We start from the raw sequence: 6,314 nt of genomic DNA, 5'->3' as shown, positions 1-6,314 counted from the left end.
CTGTGTGGTCCAGAAAAGCAGTCTCTTCTGGTCACCAGAGCCAGGCTCTCCCAGTATATCACCTGTGTAGACTGCATGTACCTTCCTATTGTGCTAATCCCACAGTTGCTGCAGGTGCATTTGTGAGTGGGGCTGACAACCAAGCCAGCTGGATGTGAGACTAAACCATGACTATTGTGGATGGACTTGTGGGTGTTACTGCCTCTTGTTTGGAGGGCTTTCTGGCCTGGCCAACAACAGTGCAGGTGTGCTGGTTGGCTGGGCTGGCTCCCTGGGTGGGAACCACTTTGGATGTACACAATTCAAGCTGACTCTGCCCTCCAGGTGTTACAGAGTGAAAGCCACTCTTAGGGGTCACTAGTCTTGGCTGAGTTCACCCAGTAAGTGTGGCATGGTGGGAGTTGCTTTGGGAGTGTGCCATAACTCTTGAGGCTATTCGCTGGGTGCGGTAGCATGAGAGCCTCTTTGAACCCAAATGTGGCTGCCCACCAGGTTTGCTATTATGGTAGCCAATTTGAGAGAGGAGGCGCTGGACCTGACTGAGACTGCTCAGCAAGTGTAGTGAGGTGGGAGCTGCTTTGGAGAAGTATGGGTCCCTATTGAGGCTAACCACCAAATGTGCCAAGGTAGGGATGTTTTGTGCTTTTTAATGTGCTTGTTTCTCATTTCTATATTTGCATTTATAAGTTATCTGTTAAAATATTTTGCATATTTTTATTTAGGTTGTTTTTACTTTATTATTGAGGTTATTACTTCCTTACATAGTCCAGATATCATTCCTTTGTAAGTTTTATGTTTTGTATATATTTTCCCTAGTCTGTGGTTTGTCTTTTTAACTTTCTAATATCTTTTGATGATACCTCTTTATTTTCACTGTAATGACTCTTGTTAATTATTTATTTATTTGTCCTATTTTAGGTTTGTGGGGCCTCCTGAATCTGTTCATTGAATAGTCATCAGTTCTAGTAGATCTCTATTATTATGTCTTTATTGTCGCATTCTGTGTCTTTTCCACTTGTCATCCAATTAAGCATGAGCTAGACATTCTCATTGAGTTCTCCATTCTCTTACTTTCCCTTCTGTCTGACACTTTGGCTCAAATGGTAAAGAATCTGCCTGCAATGCAGGAGACCCAGGTTGGATCCTTGGGTCTAGAAGATCCCCTGGAGAAGGGAATGGCAACCCACTCCAGTATTCTTGTTTGGAGAATTCCGTGGACAGAAGAGCCTGGCATGCTACAGTCAGTCCATGGTGTTGCAAAGAGTCAAACAGGACTGAATGACTAACAATTTTCTGTATCATTTCTTCTAACTTCTCTTCTGGATTACTAATTTTTTCTTAACTCCTTAATCAGTTGTTAAATCTGTTCATGGAGTTATTTTTTCCCTTTCCTTTTTATTTTGAAACAATCTCAATCTCACGTGAAACTTGAAATTACAGTACAAAGATGTTTTTTCTAACCTATTTGAGATCAAGTTGCCAACAAGATGCTTTACCAGCTCTCAATACTTTAATGTGTTTTCATAAAAGCAAAGGGCATTCTTTTATACAAGTACCATTAAAATTAGGGAATCATCTTTAATACATTAATCCTCAGATCCAATTCAAATTTCTCCAGGTTCCTAATATCTTTCTTTAGAGCAAAATGACCCAGTGCAGTATCATGTGCTGAATTATTGGTTTCCTGAGATTTTTTTTTCTGTCTGGAATAGTTTCCCAGTCTCTCCTTGACTTTCATAAGCTTGCTGTATTTGAAGATTAATGAATGGTTATGGTGTAGAATGTTCCCTGATTTGGATTTTTCTATTTTCTTCATGATTAGGTATATATTATGCACCTTTGACAGTAATATCACAGAGATGATGCTGTATTCTGATTGAATCCTATCAGGTGTCACTCAATTTTACTTAACCAAAAATAGAGTTATCCTATGAGCCAACAATCCTACTCCTGGGCATGTATCCTGAAGAGATTAAAACTCTAATTCAAAAAGAGATGAATGGTTGTTGCTGAACCTTGAAAAGATGCCAGGATTCTTGGCCTCCGGAAGAGAAGAATTCAATCTGGGGCCAGAGACGAGGCTTGATGGCTCAGAGCTTTTGTGTAATAAATTTTTATTAAAGTATAAAGGAGATAGAGAAAGCTTCTGACATAGACATCGGAAGGGGACAGAAAGAGTACCCCCTTATTTAGGTTGTTTTTTACTTTATTATTGAGGTTATTACTTCCTTACATAGTCCAGATATCATTCGTTGCTTGTTAGCAATGGAGTTATATACTCTCCAATGAATCCAAAGAGTGTCTGGAGGTTGTAAAGACCTCACCAGACCTACTTTAATAATTTACATTTTAAGATAACAAGATTAGCCAGAAGGTTGAATCCAGAGACTGTCTTCAGGCAGGATACATTATTGTTATATAATCCTTGTAAAGACCAGACCTACTCCCATAATTTACATTTTAAGATAACTGGATTAGCCAGAAGGTTTACTCCAGAGACTATCCTCAGGCAGGATGCATTATTGTTATATAATCCTAAGGAATGTAGAGGAAAGAAAAAAAAAGTTTGTCCTTTCTTCCTCCTTGAGAATTCCAGACCCCTCTCTCCTTGGGGACCCCTAGACTTATCAACCTGCCTAGGAAATGACTCAGATACATATATCCCAATGTTCATTGCAGCATTGTTTACAGTAGCCAAGACACAGAAGTCACCTAAATGTCCATTGACAAGAAGAATGGATAAAGAAGATGTGGTACACATATACAATAGAATAGTACTCAGCCATAAATAATGAAATAATGCCATTTATAGAAACATGGATGGACCTAGAGATTGTCATACTGAATGAAGTAAGCCAGATAGAGAAAGACAAATATATGTTACCACTTATAGGTGGAATCTAAAAACTGATACCAAATGAACTTATTCATGAAACAGAAATAGACTCACAGACATACAAAACAAACTCATGGTTAACAAAGGGGATAATGGTAGTGGGGGAGAGATAAATCAGCAGTTTGGGGTTAACATATACAAACTACTATATATAAAGTAGGTAATCAGCAAGGACCTACTCAATACCTTGTCACAATTTATAATGGAAAAGAATCTGAAAAATCATATATATATATATGTATATATATACATGTAAACGTATGACCGAATTACTTTGTTGTACACTTGAAACTAAGATAACATAGTAAATTAACTATAATTTAAAAATGATACCAGGACTTCCCTGGTGGTCCAGTGGCTAAGACTCTGCACTCTCAATGCAGGGGCCTAGGTTCAATGCCTGGTCAGGGAACTAGAATCCACATGCTGTAATTAAAGATCCTGCATTCATCTATGAAGGCCCAGTGTAGCCAAATAAATAAACAGATAAAAATAAATATAAAAAACTACAAAAAACTTACAAAACTCTCCTAGTATCTCTAATAACTAGTTGTACGTTCTTCAAGATTTGTCTTATAGAGACAAATCATATGAAAATAATGACAGTTTTATGTATTCTTCTGTGCTGTGGTTGTGCTTAGTTGCTCAGTCATGTCTGACTCTTTGCGACCCCATGGACTGTAGCCTGCCAGGCTCCTCTGTCCATGGGGATTCTCCAGGCAAGAATACTAGAGTGGGTTGCCATGCCCTCCTCCTTGGGAAAATTCCCAACTCAGGGATCGAACCCAGGTCTCCCCCATTGCAGGAAGATTCTTTACTGCCTGAGCCACCAGGGAAGCCCTTAGCAAATCATTAACTTTTCTTGTTTTTTGCTGATTTAAACTATGAATAGGAAATGGTGACTGTGGGTCTGTCTCACTGCCTTTTTCTAATTTTAGAGATAATGCTTCCAACATTTCCTCTTTTAAGACACTGTTGTATGATTTTTGTTGTTTCCCTTTTTTCAGATTAAGGAAGTTCCCTTCCAGTCACAGTTTGCTAAAAGTTTTCAATTGAAAAAAAGTTGACTTTTTGTCAAATACTCTTGTATTTATAGTGATAATCTTACGGCTTTTTTCATTTATTCTAATAAGTAGTAAATGTCATGGAGAGATTTCCTACTATGAAATTACCTGCATTGATGGAATAAACCCTGCTTGACAATGGCATATTGGACTTTAGGACACTGTAAGATTTAGTTTTCTACAACTTTGTTTAGACTTGATGTATCTATATTCATAAGTTAAATGGGCTTTTCCTTTTCCTTTCTTGTACTGTTCCTTTGTGCTGTTGATATCAAAACTAGTCTCATAAAATGAGTAACTGGAAGATTTTGCACAAAATTGGAATATTTTCCTGAAGTATTTGGAAGAACTCTTCTATAAAATTATCTGGTTTTGGAAGCACAGAGAAGATGGTGGAGGAGTAAGACAGGGAGATTGCCAGCCTCCCCCAAATACATCAAAAACTCATCAAGATATGGAACAACTTTTAAAATCAACCTCTAGGCGACAGCAGAAGACCGCAGGCCTCCGGGGGGACGGGCTAAGCTCCCTGAAATGAGGTAGGAGAGATGAGGGAGACATAAAAAGGGAAAAGATGGAGAACTTTTGGGCAGTAGCTTGTGCCTCAAGAGAGGGAAGGAACCTTGAAACAGGAGTTCCCACACACAGGGAAACTCCCTAACAGGTAGGCCCAAAGGGGAGCTGGGAAGTCTTTCAAAACCAGGCAAAGCAGGGACTTGAAGGGCAGTAAACAGAGAAAGCTGTACTTCTCAGCCCGTTAACAGCTCATGGACTGTGGCCCCAAACAGACAGTGGGTTCGGGCTCCCGGAACCGAGTGATGTGGCATACAAACCCAACCAGCGCGCACAATCCTTGCAGCACAGAGGGCAGGCCCAGGTAGCCGAGTGTGATGGGGCAGATAACCCTAGCCAGCGCGCACAACCCTTGCAGCACAGAGGGTGGGCCCAGGTAGCCGGCAGACAAACACAGCCAACACAAAGAGTGGGATTGGGGTGCCGATAAGAGGGGAGACATACAAACTTGGGCAGCACACACAACCCTCCCTGCACAGCCGAAAGAAGAACAAATAACCCCCGCGACAAAGAGTGCAGGCAGTGAGACGAAACAAATGCACATAAACCCCGTGATGCAGAGGGCCAGCATGGGGAGCCGAAACAAGTCCACACTAGCCCAGCGATGCAGAGGGTGGACCTCAGGAACTGAGAGTCAAATGCACATAGCCCTGCGATGCAGACGGTGAGCTTAGGGGGCCGAGGGAAGCCCACACAAGTTGCCATGATACCGAAGGATCCACACAAGCCCCTACCTAGCAAGTTTCAGCCAGCAGCACAGGACAGGACAGGGAAACAGAACCAATGGCAATGATCCCAGGAACAAGTAGGGAACTGGTGGCACTGCAGTTATCCTGAGAGAGCCACTTTGAAGCAGCTGCAGAAATAGACTTGCCTAATAACATGAAAGCTAGAACAACTGCCCAAAGGCATGCTGAACCCACAGACACTCCAAAACCTACTACTGGACACTGCGCTGCCCTTCAAGAGATGAGATCCAGCTCCATCAACCAGAATACAGGCACAAGCTCCACCAACCAGGAAAACAACACAAGACACTAACCCAACCCCATCCACAGAGGCAGACTCCACAACCAAGAATTATGACCTTGAAAACCGTTTAAAATTTTTTCCCTTTTTTTCTTTTTTTCTCTTATAAATCATACTGTTTATTCCCCCAACATATCTCCACCTTCACACTAGCATTTAGCTGTGCTGTGGAGTTTTCCTCTTTGTTTCTCTTATATATAAAAAAATTCACTTTAAGATTCTTTCTTCTTATAACTCACACTGCTTATTCCCCAACATATTTCCACCATCACATTAGATTTTTGTGGTGCTGTGGAGTTTTCCTCGTTAAAAAAAAAAAAAATTCATTTAAAGATTTTTTTCTCTTTTTTTCTGATAAATCACACGGTTTATCCCCCCTACATGTTTCCACCTCCATATTAGCCTTTGCAGTGCTGTGGAGTTTTCCTCTTTGTGTTTATTGTCAAAAAAAAAAAAAAAAGGCAAGAAAAAAATTCATATTAGGTTTTTCTTCTTATTTTTTTCTCCTCATTTTCTTTTTCTTTTTCCTTGAGTTTTTTTTATTTTGTTTTGGATATATTCAACTACTTTCCCTACTGTTCTTACCAGCTGTAGCTATTTCTGAATATATAGAAACCCTTTGCACACACATCTATTCATCTTTGCTTTTGTATTTTTCTTTTTCTCTCTCTATTTTTAATTTTTTAATCCTCTTCTCCACCCCTTCCTTTTCTCTTTTCCCTCCCTTCTCCTCTTTCCTTTCTCTCTCTCTT

The 6,314-nt window shown here is 40.2% G+C and overlaps 1 non-coding gene across 1 annotated transcript; it reads left to right on the top strand.

Moving 5' to 3' along the window:
* Positions 1-3,236: 3,236 nt before the first annotated feature.
* Positions 3,237-3,308, top strand: TRNAE-CUC (transfer RNA glutamic acid (anticodon CUC)). The gene has a single exon. It is a non-coding gene; the product is annotated as a tRNA-Glu (tRNA).
* The last annotated feature ends 3,006 nt before the right edge of the window (positions 3,309-6,314 follow it).

The sequence above is a fragment of the Odocoileus virginianus genome, chromosome X (assembly GCF_023699985.2).
Source record: "Odocoileus virginianus isolate 20LAN1187 ecotype Illinois chromosome X, Ovbor_1.2, whole genome shotgun sequence".
Classification (NCBI taxonomy): Eukaryota; Metazoa; Chordata; class Mammalia; order Artiodactyla; family Cervidae; genus Odocoileus; species Odocoileus virginianus.
Note: the sequence above shows the minus strand (reverse complement) of the source record. Positions and strands in the feature narration are given on the sequence as shown.